This window comes from Mytilus californianus, unplaced genomic scaffold (genome assembly GCF_021869535.1).
Source record: "Mytilus californianus isolate M0D057914Y unplaced genomic scaffold, xbMytCali1.0.p SCAF_5, whole genome shotgun sequence".
Lineage (NCBI taxonomy): Eukaryota > Metazoa > Mollusca > Bivalvia > Mytilida > Mytilidae > Mytilus > Mytilus californianus.
The window spans coordinates 58,617,653-58,631,255 of NW_026262701.1; the positions used below are offsets into that span (position 1 = coordinate 58,617,653).

General features: G+C 32.0%; 1 long non-coding RNA gene across 1 annotated transcript; it reads right to left on the minus strand.

Annotated features, from left to right (window-relative positions):
- Nucleotides 1-5,415: 5,415 nt before the first annotated feature.
- Nucleotides 5,416-12,741, minus strand: LOC127702982 (uncharacterized). The gene is made up of 3 exons (XR_007982613.1): nt 12,650-12,741; nt 7,780-7,929; nt 5,416-5,622 (listed from the first exon to the last, which is right to left on the minus strand). It is a non-coding gene; the product is annotated as an uncharacterized LOC127702982 (long non-coding RNA).
- Between the last annotated feature and the right edge of the window lie 862 nt (nt 12,742-13,603).

The window sequence follows — 13,603 nt, forward strand, 5'->3', positions numbered from 1 at the left end:
ACATGCAAACCGCAGAACAACAACGAACATCTTTCATCAACGACAGACGCCACAGTTTGTCCACAAGTTTATCAAAAACAAATAATGTTATACAAACCCATCAAAGGTACAAGGCTTATAAATTGGTATGTCGGATGTGTATTTCATGCGATAAATTCACCAGTGGCGCTCGAATCTGATAGAGTAGATGGCACTATATAGTACGAAGTGAAGCACGTTGAAAACAAACTTTATTAAAGGTTGATCCAAATTTTGGACTAGACCTTTATTTTATCAAATTAACCATTTCAGTATTTAACTTATAATATTATAAATGTTAATTTACTTTGAAAAACTAATAGAATATTTTTTTAACAAATATAACTATTGTATATTACATTGAGTGCTTTCAAATTATAAAAAAAAACTTGTGTACGTCGAAATTTTTGTGTGTAATATCAGCTACTTGGCTGATATTAGGAGCTATGTAAAACATAGCAAAGTTGTACATACGTCGTAGTTTGTACGTCTACGGATCAAAATGTTTAATTTTATTTCCATATGCATAGTTACTATCATATATCAAAAAAAAAACATCAGAGTATTGTATATTTATTATCAAATGTAAATTTACAAATAAAGTTAATGTGTTAAGTAATAGCTCTATATCATTTATATCACCATGAAGATATGGGTTAATGTTTTGATTCTGATGCCATTTATGTCTATGTCCTCTGGAAAAATGATCACAAGACTCTTAAATTTAGCAGGTTGTTTGTTTTCAATCGCATTCAAGTTGTATATCGAAAGTTGAACACGGAAACTGCTTATTAGATTATAAAATTTGTATTTTTAATTGTTTCATTGGTTCAAAATTTAACACAAATTTTGATTAGCATATTACCCCCTTGAACATATATGTAACACTATACCTGAAAATGTCTCCGCTTACACCATACAGAGGTAGTTAGATAGTCTCCAAATATATGCATTGCTTTACATGAACGAGTTGTTAGTTTACATTCACCATTAAAAGGAAGACTGATACCAGTCGGCGGTGACGAAGTTTTATAAGAGCAATCTTCACCCAAATGTCCGTTATCACAATTGCAAACCCCTAAAATTGAGAGCGCAAAACACTATTGATTACAACTGCTCAATGAACCAGCGGAAGTTGAAAAATTAAAGAGATTTGATAAAGTTTTTAAAATACTTTAATATTATTGAACAAATTTTGTGAACTAATTACACATATATATATATATATTACTAGTTATACATCGAATCGTAATGTTGATCTTACAGAGCTTATAAGGAAACATAGAAGTATAACTTATACATTAAACGCTTTATTTAATTATTTCAACGAAAAATATATTTTACCTGATTTACAAATTCCGTTATCACTGCAGTTGTTTAGACATCATGCACTAGCATAATATTCTAACATCGTTTGTGATCCATCGCTAGATTTTTGGGTGTACAGAGATTCAGTCTTTACTAGCTCTGCCATAATGCTCGTTACCATGGTATTGACTGTGTCTGTAAGAAACGTTGTGTCGCCTGCAACCTAAAGGTATTACAACAAAATGCTGCCTTAAAATTAACAAGATTTCAACCAAATTATTAAGAGATATTTTACCTATGCATGTTTTAGTAAATACCATATCAATGAGCCTGAAATATGTGTTTCTAACATGAAACAAACAAAGGCTGAAAACAATCGAACATAATTAGTTATTAGTTTATTCTCAAGTAAAGCTCAATGAAGATTCATATTTTCCTACAGATATTTATCCACTAAAGTCAAATTTAAGCAGATTCTAACAACTACAGATCACTGTGCAACCTTACTCAATGAGCAAAACCAATATCATGTAGTCAGCTGTAAGAGGCCTCGACATAAACAAATGTGGAATAGTTTAAATAAAACTTAATGATTTATGGAAAACAATACAGGAGAAAAATATGACAAACAGAAATAAACGACTAAGACTAGATAATTATGTAAGTAATTCCACTTGGAGGATTTTTTTAATGAGGTCGAGTAAATCTAACACTATCTGTATAAAAAGGGGATCGGAAATGGCTGCTGAACATTATAGCTGATTTTAAAGTGTTATGTTTTCATTACGAATCATTTGAAATAAAATCATTTTATTAACAATTTGTATTGCAGTCCTTTGAATCTGTACGGCTACTTTTCAGAAAATTTTCTACATGTATCAATTAATGTTTTGCGCGAATTAAGAAAGATATTAAACGCAAGGTGTGTCGAACAAAACAGAGTTTGTAATAGTAAATATTGTCTGATTATTTTCTATAAAAAACTTTTCAAATCCATTCTAGGTTTCAATGCAAAAGTTTATCCTTCTGATAAGAAAAGGTTTTGGATATTTCGTATCCCCGTTCTTAGATAATGAAAAACGTTATACTTCTATATCCTTTACACACGCTTCTATGAACTTTTCGACAGGTACATCAACATAATCCTTGTACATATCATTTTGTAACGCGTCGTTTATGCTGTTGAAACATATGTTATATGCTCTGTCAGACGTCCAACTATTTCGAAAGGTTGCTGGTGGCTGTAAAAGAAAAAAGTATACATATAAGCAATGTAATGTTGTTGTTTCTAATGTGGTGAAATGTGTTTTCTTACTTTGAATCTAAACATTTCCAAACATTTCTTAAACAACCGGTTTAATACAGAGGGAAAATTTCTTAACTTTCTAGGTATAATTTATCATAGATTTATTATTTCTTCTATATAGTTTTATCATAGAAATGCAAAAAGGCGCAGTCTGAGATTGAAATTATCTTAATCTCTGTCTCATTTACGTCAGCACTGTATGTTAACGGCTGGAAATCTACCACATCATCATCATTACTTAAACTGCGTTTACTTATTTTATGAGGAAAATTTACGGATCGTCTTCTCCGCAGGGGCTGAAAGCATGAATCGTATTGAACATATGAACCGGATGAACTTGATGAGTCTGAACATTGCTCACTGCTGTCTGTTAAATTACAATTTACACTGTTAAAGTCATCTAGCGAGTCCGTACTCCCAGTTTGTTGGTCACATGAACAAAATGTTTCTAAATTAGGTTTATTTTTATTGTTGTCAACAATAACAATCGATTCATACGCATCGTTGATTTTTTTTTTTAAATTCCGGTTCCTCAACAAAAAATATGTACAAAAAGAAGCAAATATTATCATTAGTATCAATTGTAATTTTAGTAATTAATTATTGACAACAATAAACTTATACGAGTGTAGTAACGTAATCTATACGCGAATATTCCATATCAGATCTGAATTCAACTTTTTCCATGATACAAACATGGTCGTGAATTATTCTTTATTCTTAATTTGAAATACACAACATGCACAATGAGTGCCCTTGCTCTTGATTTTATTGTGAATTCCTCATTTGAATTATTGCTTTTAGAAGTTGTTTACTTAGACACTTCAGGGTATTTGATTTGATAACGCTTCATTGTAGAATAGACAGATAATGATTTGCAAAGGATTTCTATATTGTTGTTACTCAGCACATGCATTGCCTCACCTTCTTAGGTTTCATAGCTTAAATAAGACTCAAAAGCTTTTCTTGGCATTTGCTACTACCAATTTGCTCTAATTATAGTACACTATTGTAGTTTCCGGGAATGAATAGCTCTTTCTTGCCTGAATTTTTCTCCGAAGTGCAACCGCTGGTAAGTTTTATTTATATTTACATCACTTTTCTTCACTCGCGGTACCGGTGATGTAGAGTCTAAGATATTGTGTAGACTTTTATCTGTAGTTTGAGACCGACTTCTACACTTTAACGTGTTTTTCTTACTGTATTGCTGTCCGTTTATATCTATCCCACACTCTATAATTCACTCGGCTGTAGGCTATATCTTTTCTAGAATTTTTATAATAACTTAAGTTTGTTCTTTCAAATGCAGTAAATTTCAAAGCATAAACATAGAAATGATTTTTTTTTCCAAAAGACAAATACCTCCAGGAATCTTCAAAGATTTGGTCATCACTGATTGGTCAATTTTCACGGTGGGTGAAGTCATCTGATGGATCTTTTGCTGTATTGCTCCACACAGACCTTTTGCTGTATTAATATCTTTTACAGATTGTTTTATCGAAATCACACTTATAAATCGCCTCGCTACGGAAAATTGTATTTCTGTTGCAATTCGCAATACAATCTACATTGTAAATTGAAAAATGTTTGATTAGCGAAATAGTGCAAATATAGTTTATATAAAGAATACTTAACGTCACTATATACAAATACAGTGATTTTCCTTTTCTTAGACACTATTGATTGATTCAAATACAAAATTAAATATAACGATCGAAAGATCAGAGTGAAAAATATACCCAGATGAAAAGTTAATATCTGTTCGTAATTCATTTTACCAAATCATTCATATATGAATGTATACATGGACTGGAGTTTACAGCTTTATCTGCTTAACTGTCATAGCTAAATCAATCCGTGTAAATGTAATTCAGATGTCACAGATTAAATATGTGATAACTGAGAAATATATATGTATGAATGGGAATATTCTTTAAACCCTTGCAATGATTTGTGCCCGAACCTTTAAGTGGGACACTCCTCTGTGTCAATACAATCAAACAAAAATAATAATATGAGACGCTCTTTTATGCAATGCTTGTTTTCGAATATGTGTGTGGACGCGCACCTCATTTCCGTTTGTAGCAAATAGAAGGCACCTTAACTATAGGATAGCACACGCGACAAGATCGCTATGAATGAATACACTTACTATAAAAGTAACATACACGTGTAGCTTCTGAAGTACATTTACATTTAAAAAGGATCCACGTATATATGCATTACTATAATAATTGCATAAGCTTAAGGTCAATTCAGATGTTTTACAGCCTAAGTATTGTCTACTATGCATCAATCACTTATATCCAGTTGTAAAAGAGAGGCCAAAGATACCAAAATGGAAAGTCAAATCATAAATCAAAATCGAACTGACAATGCCATGATAAAAATAAAAAACGACTAAGGACAAACAACGGTCTACAAAACACAACTTGGGGGTGGTCTCAGGTGTTTCTAAATGGTAAGTAGAACCTGCTCCACATTAAGCACCCTTCGTGTTGTTCATGTAAGTACATATTCGGTGATAAGTCTAATTCGGTAGGTCACATTCGAGGATAAGATAGTGTAAACGACAATTGGAACATATTCGTCGTCATCTGTGAACCAGATATTCCTTGACGATCAATCAACTGATGATGGCGACCGTTTACTTTTTTGATGAGGAGACTCCCACTTCACCACGTAGAACGCTTGCCTCACTAGCTTCCTTGTAAGCAGGAACCATCTATGAAGAAACTCTTTTAAATTTTATAAGACGAAAAAGAAACCATAATAACCTTTTAATTATTATTGGTGTTAATGATTGACATATCATTTTTATCACAAGACGTCAGTGTGATAACAGGTTGTTTGAGCAAATATTTTTCACTCCTTGAAATCTTCTTACATGTACGTAGAACGAACAACGAATCTTTGCTCCGTATTGCTATTCCACAAAGGCATGAAGTACCGGGTAAAACGGACCCACAACTTGTAAATAATGCATGTACCTGAAATGTTTAAAAAATGTGTATCACAATGGAAAAAAACTTTATGGGGGTATTTAACAACATCATGTTTTGTTGTTATTAATTTATTATCAAAACAAAAACTAATATACATTCAATGTTTAATTGAGGAACAAATACTTGCTTGATGTATTCTAAGAAAAAAAATATTAGCACCTATAATTATTTGCTTTCCCTTCCGGAGCACCTGAGATCACCCTCAATTTTTGGTTGGGTTTGCATTTCTGTGTTGTGTTTTGTGTATTGCTGTTTGTATGTTGGTCTGTTTCCTTTTTTAGCCATGGCGGTGTCAGTTTATTTTCGACTTATGAGTTTGAATGTCCCTTTGGAATCCGTCGCCTCTTTCTCTTCTGTTGCAGAATGAAATACAACAAGGCTTCTATTACTATTTTTTTTCTTAAGAATTTAAAGCTTTTAGACTGATTAACTTGGAAAAAGGATTGGGTACAAAATCGACGTCACAATTAAGGCTTTTCTTCATGTTTTTCGTGCAAAATAGATATAGTTTTTGTCACATTTCAGAATTTGATATCCTTTCACCATCAAATCTCCGAAAATATTCATTAATTTTTAAATATCACAACCAAATAACACATATTTAGCCATTATCTGTAATCCGGAATCTCCTGGTTTAAAAACAAATTTAAGCCAAAAAAGGCATTGTTCATGTTGGTGCATCTATTTAGAACATAGCTCGTCTTGTAGAAAATTCTCCCTTAAAAAAGCACACACACACACACACACACACACACACAAATATATATATACTTATGATGCTAATTAGACAACTCTTCATTAGAGTTTGAATGACGTGGATATGAGCAACTATATATCTGCCGTATGGATTTCGACAATGATTAAAGCTCATACCGCATAGTCAACTGTTAAACGCACCGACATGACACTATGTTAACAAAAACCAAACGACAAAACAAACGGCATGATGAACGACCAAACAATTCACGAAATCAAATATGATAGTCTGCAACCAACGACAACAAATGAATGTTTTTGTACAGGTACAATAATAATATGGCGGCATTAAAGCTAAAAGTCTGCGAAATATTTTCTCTTTTTTTTAGGACACAATCGGTTACCACGGTTACATTACAGTTCATAGATTAGACGACTATTTTGGTATCTAAAGATCTAAGACTGCAGAAACATGTCGGTAGTAATTTAAGATACAAAACACATCGTAACGTTCAAACAGGCTAAAGAAATTGGCCCTACCTTTATTCAGTATTTCGTTTGTGTGGTAATTTCTTTTTCTTTTTAACTTTACAAATTTTGTCAACATACAGCATTTTTTTTTCAATAAAGATGGAGAAAAAACTGGTCTGGCGTCTGTATTTTTTCTGATGGAAAATACATTCCTTTTTGAAACAATGGCACTAATATTCCTGAACTTGTCCACAGGAAAATTAATTAATTTGTAATGGACATTAATTAAATTATAATTCTGAAGTTAAAGATAAACATCTATTTTAGTTCCTTTAATCAGCTTCTGTTTATTTGGTTTTGGTATTCTTTCATATTTTTTTTTCTGTGTGTAACATAACAATTGATTCAAATTTATGTCGTCTGGAATAATTAACATATTTTTATAAACTTAACAGAAAACTAATTGTTGGCGTTATATGGTTCAGAATTGCTCCTATATTTTGAGGAATGACATTGAGAATTGAAATGGGGAATGTGTCAAAGAGACCCGAACAAAGAGCGGAAAACAGCCGAAGGCCACCAATGGGTCTTCAACACAGTGAAAATCCCGCACCAGGAGGCGGGCTTCATCTGGACCCTAAACAAAAATGTGTACTAGTTCCGTGAAAATGGACGACACACTAAGGAAACGTATATAAATTGTTTACGTTGTCATAAAGATGATTTGGTCAATTTTAATCAGTACGATATAGCGCCTTCTTACATGATTGATTTGACTTTTGGTAAGTATACTAAACGATATTTTGGTGCATCTCACTAACCTTACACACGTTAAAGATACAGGACCGCAATTTATAGCTGGGAACACATTTAAGATTAACAGCCAACATCTAAAACTTTAACTTACAAATTGGTACTTATTTTGGTTTTTAAGAATTTTCCATAGAAAACAAAACCAAAAAGCATAAAACTTACCCTATAAGGACCAATGTCATTTTTGTACATTACAAATTCTCCGACTTACATGTAATCATAGTATTTTCCATCAAAGGTTCTAAAATGTGGATCATTGTACGATTGGCATAATCTGTTTTTCAAGACTGAATCTTTATCTACTACAGTTACCTAAAAAACAAAAGCGTTGCTTCACAATATACATAAAACTTGTAAATCAAAAGATGCGAAATACTCTGAGCCCTAAATGTCAATACATAATGCATTCTCATAGAGAATTCTTTATATAAAAAAAGGCTCGTATTGTTGCACATCTAAACATTACAATTATGTTTTAATTTTGTTTAAAGGGAGATCACAGCAACACAATGATATCAAAAACAAAATGTTTCTTTCCTTTTTTGTAGAAAAAAAGGGAAACCCTGACTTTTGTAAGGATTAACTAAATTCGTTCTTTTTCAATCATTTCTTAAAATTGAATAAAAGGTAAAATAGCAAAAATACCGACCTCCAAGGAAAATTCAAAAACGGAAAGTCCGTTATCAAATGGCAAAACCAAAAGCTCAAACACATCAAACGAATGGAAAACTAATATTCTTCTCCAATTTTTTTGGCAATTTAATCCTTTCTGAACCCATTGCTTAAAAAAATAATAATCAACGTGTGGTTATAGATTATCTCATTAGATGATTGAATAATTGAAAAGGTCAAAACCTTTATCAGCTCCCTGCAGGATGATGCTAACACGTATTCGAGAAATCGACAACTGCATAAAAACTTCTACTTCGCTGAATTGGTTCCACCTTAAAAAAATATTGTTCAATTTGTTTACTTAATATGAGTTCACATTTTTTTACAATACTATAAGCTTAAATAAAGTTTATCTTTTATTACGGTGTGCTTGCATTTGATTTCTGAGATACATACATGAAGTGTTTACGCATCAATTTTGTAGGAGTACTACGAAGAAATTGAGATAAGGAATGTGGAGGTACTCGAGAGGGAATTTGGTAAATTTATTTGATAATCAATCGAGAAGCAGATTCTTATATAGTTACTTTTGGATTAATATTGATTTCTGTCATATCGATAGTTTAATTGTTGAATTCTAAAGTTCTGGATTAGATAAATCTGATAATCAACCAATAGCAATGTTAGCATATATGTGTATATCGCTTTAAGGGTTTATTTTGTTTGGCCTTTGCCTACTGTTTTGGACTTATTATCGGTGTGAAACGTTGCAGTTGCAGTCAAAACCTTGTGACGACATATGCTGATTTATGCATTTTGGACCGATAATCAGCATAAGTTTATGAGCAACACACATATGATATATAGTGGAAAAGAATAACGTTCGTACTGATTCAGTTTTTTTTCACCCTTGCTCTGTAAATACACATGGTATATTTTTATCACTTGCCGTGTCGACGCTCCAGGTATTGCTCTTTTTGGAGAAGCCCTCGGCTTCTTGTTGTGTCCCTGGTCTTATTTTTTGTCCATTTATGAAGTTTTAACAATGGTTAATTATTTTTATCAAGGGACTGTTTGTTTCAATTCGTTTAAACAGTCTGTCAGTTTGTAAAAATGGAAGGGGGCCTACCAAAGGAGCAAATACAACATTAAGTAAAAAAACACTTTGGAAAAAAAAAGACATAATTATACAAACCAAAATTATATAGAAAAATAAATTTGAGAACCAAGAGCCCACAAAAAAAAACAAGGAGTAGAATGAGGTGATTTCTGTCCAAGGTAAGCAGTTTCTGCTCCAACAGTTTATTCGTTGCGTTGCTAAAAAAAATGAAAACATCCGGTGATAAATCACATTAAGTGATGTCATATGCGAAAAAAAGCGGAATTGTGATATGCAAAAATGAGATCAACCCTCTATCTAGGAGATGTTGTAAGCAGCAAACCTTTATCAAGGTATTATGGAACGTGTATTAATCACGAAGTGATTTCATATACAGATATGCATTGGTTGTATCAGTTGTTTTAGTTACAGGTCAAAATTATTAATCAGTTTGGATATAAGAATAAAGAAAACTATTGATGAAGCGCATACATTTCAAATACAACGAAACCGAGTGCGTCGACACCGTAAGCATCCCCTCTTGTGGATTTATCGTCCGCATCAAGACGTGGACATGCTAAGAGAATAGTACACAATAATGTCATCGATACTTGGTCCAAATTAGAGAATAGGACAAAATTAAACCCTCGGAACTTGGCCACATTTAAAGAATGGGACATAATCAATAGCTTTCAACATGTTTAAGTTTAAACTACAATTCTGATTTGTTCAGATTCAGACCATGAATCATATCATTTTCGCCAGTTGAGACATAAATACATCGTATCGTTACAATAAATGGCGAATGTTATCTCGATTTCATTTCTATAAGTATTTTATTGGGGTAATAACATAAATAGACTCATAACAGGTATATTGCTAAAATTACATTTGAATGGGATGTGTCATTCATAAAACATTGAAAACGTTCGTAGATATTGCCGTATTTTCAAATGCTACTAATAACCCGGGTCCTATTTGATGGGAAGACGTTTAAATAGCATTAAATGATAAGTACCGTTATTTGTTGTATATACACATCTTTCCAGATATTATTAGGTGTTGAAACAGATGACGGTGACAGTTTTAGAGAAGCATATCTATTGTTAACATTGTAGAGTCCATCATTGTATCCACACACCTGTAATATTCTCTTCTCCATCCAGTCAAGATGTCCCAATCTGATTCCACAGGACTCTGCTTTGAATACAATATCTCTTTTAACCATGTTATTTGTGCAAGTAGATTCTTGATAATTCGGTCGAAATATGTAAAAGTTCTGATCACAATGAGATCTAAAATCTGTATGTGATGAAATACACCCCACAGGAACAGTTGAGGTTAAGGTGATATTAAACGATTCCCCTTCATTTAATGTGTAATGATTTCTGTCCGGCTAAATTCAAACAAATCATTATTTCAAGATACAACGTATGATCAATTCAATGTAAAATTGTTATTTGATTGGAGATCCATTATGTACGGTTTTTGATCCTTATATTAAAGAAGTTTTTCAGATGAAGGTAAATCTAGAAAAAGGCTTCGGCGCATGCAAAAAGTAAAAACACAAAAATACTGAACTCCGAGGAAAATTCAAAAAGGAAAGTCCCTAATCAAATGGCAAAATCAAAAGTTCAAACACATCAAACGAATGGATAACAACTGTCATATTCCTGACTTGGTACAGGCATTTTCTTATGTAGAAAATGGTGGATTGAACCTGGTTTTATAGCTAGCTAAACCTCTCACTTGTATGACAGTCGCATCAAATTCCATTATATTGACAACGATGCGTGAACAAAACAAACAGACACAATAGGTAAAAATGTCAAAAATAGGGTTACAGCAGTCAACATTGTGTTATCATCTTTGTCACTATAAAAACAAACAAATGTAACGAAGAAGCACAAGAAGGCATACATCAAATTTAACATCCTCATTTAGCTTATACTATACGATTTTATTTATCTATGTAAAATCCACCCATAAAGTATGGAAGGTTTTAAGAACTGGCGTAAAATCACGAGTTTGAAATTCGCACAGGTAGACATAAAATAATTTTGTCGTTCAAAGTATGAAGAGATACATAAATACAGAGTCACGTAAAATGGATATCACAAAAAACAGACTTAACAGTAAAAGTAATATTAATAAAATAAAATAATTGTGTGGTTCAAATTATGACGGGATACATAAGTACAGAGTCACGTCAAATGTATATCACAAAAAAACAGACTTAACAGTAAAAGCAATATTAATAAATAAAATAATTTTGTCGTTCAAAGTATTATGGGATACATAAGCACAGTAAACTATGACGCGTTTTGTTTTCATTTTTGTTTTGCATTTTTTTTATACCTCTGCTGGTAGTCTCCGAGTGTATTATCAGCTCAGTATTTAGTCCTTTGATATTTTTTTTTACATTTTTGCCGATTATTTCTGTTTGTTTTGTTTACACATCTTTGTCAATATATTGGAATTTCATGCGACTGTCATACAATTAAGAGGTTTAGCTAGCTATAAAACCCGGTTTAATCCACCATTTTCCTCATAAGAAATTGCGTGTACCAAGTCAGGAATATAACAATTGTTATCCATTCGTTTAATAAGTTTGAGCTTTTGATTTTGCCCTTTGATTACGGACTTTCCGTTTTGTATTTTCCTCTGAGTTCGGTATTTTTTATTTCACTTTTTGGTACTAACATGATTTCTAAATATTGTTTGTTTACAGATTTTGAAATTATAAAGAAACCAAAGTATCAACCGGTTCAGGCTTAGTTGACCTTAGACGGATTTGGGTATGCTTAGGCCAGGTTTTGTTATATAACTCTTCAACTGTTTCCGTTCTTATATATCCTTGGCTTTGAAATTTTTGGCTTTGAGCGTTCCTTATGAAGTTAATCCAGAAAAGCGCATCGAAGGTTATATCAGTTACTTAATTTCCCTTTTTAACATAAAGCATGGTTAAAAGAATCAAATGTCCTTGGATTTTTATATAATCAATTTTCATGATTGATGTTGGTTAAACATATAATTAATGTTTTTCTTATTAAGAAAGTAAAGAAGAGAAGTACACATTTTAAAAATTAATTGACAACTCTGTCAACATTACGAGTAAATTGTATGCTTTCTGTGATACCATTTTTTATGTAAAAAGAGGTCAAATATGAACACATATGTTGAAAATGGTAACAGTAGTTTCATTTTCTTATATAGCATGTCAATTATAATCTAGTTTGCCAAATCAGGGTGACCATACACATTCAGATCTTAGATAAATATTTATAGAACTTTTCGTGATGATCAGATAACTTTGCTTACATACAGTCCAGCGTGAAAGACAGGACTATATACATATGGCCCTGGTGTTGACTCTTTTGAATTTCTCAGTCTGATAGCACATTTCACCTGCAAATAGAAAATATTCGAAATGATCAGCAAACTAACTGGTTATTTGTTCAAATACTTTTTGTTCTGTTTTGTCAAAACATAATTGACCTCTATTCAAAACTTTTTAACTGATTTCAAAAAGTTTATTTAACTCCTGCACTCGAAACGTAGTTGTTTAAACAAAAGAAAAAAGAAGCAATTGTAGGAAAATATCATGAAAAAAATATGTGTTAGCCTTCTCCGAAAGAATTATCTATCCGTGCATTTTTCAACGATTTTGAATTAAAGATTTGCAACTCCTCCTTTTAAATACTATTAAAATCTTAAATATTAATAATCATTTTTATGAGTTGTATGAGTAAAACCAACATCTTGATATCGATTTATTTCATAATTTACTTTGAGTATTTTACATTTTGCATCATACATTTTGAAACAACCCAGTACTGTTTCATGATATCAAACCCTACTACAAGATTTGCCATACCTAACCAAATGACTGCACAATTTTTTAATCTATCTTAACACCAGCGTGCGCTCTGTGAAAAAAAACTATATAAAACGAATAATCTGTTATTTTCTGTTTCTCGATCGTCTGTGAACAACCTTAAAATTTACAGAAACAAACAGTCATACCTGCATGTTCATCCAGTATTTACCATGCCAATCCATTTCTTTTAGAACTATGGCATCAGTGATGTCTTTGAACAACAAGTTGTTGTTGTTCTTAATAACATTTCCACATATCAGCCAGTTAACGTCGTAGGCATATGATCTGTTGGATTGGTCTTCAAATACGCATTTAAAAATTGGAATTAAACTTGGCGTTGGATCAAAGTTAGGTATTGGAAAAATTTCACCTTCTGTTAAAAGAGCTTTAACTTC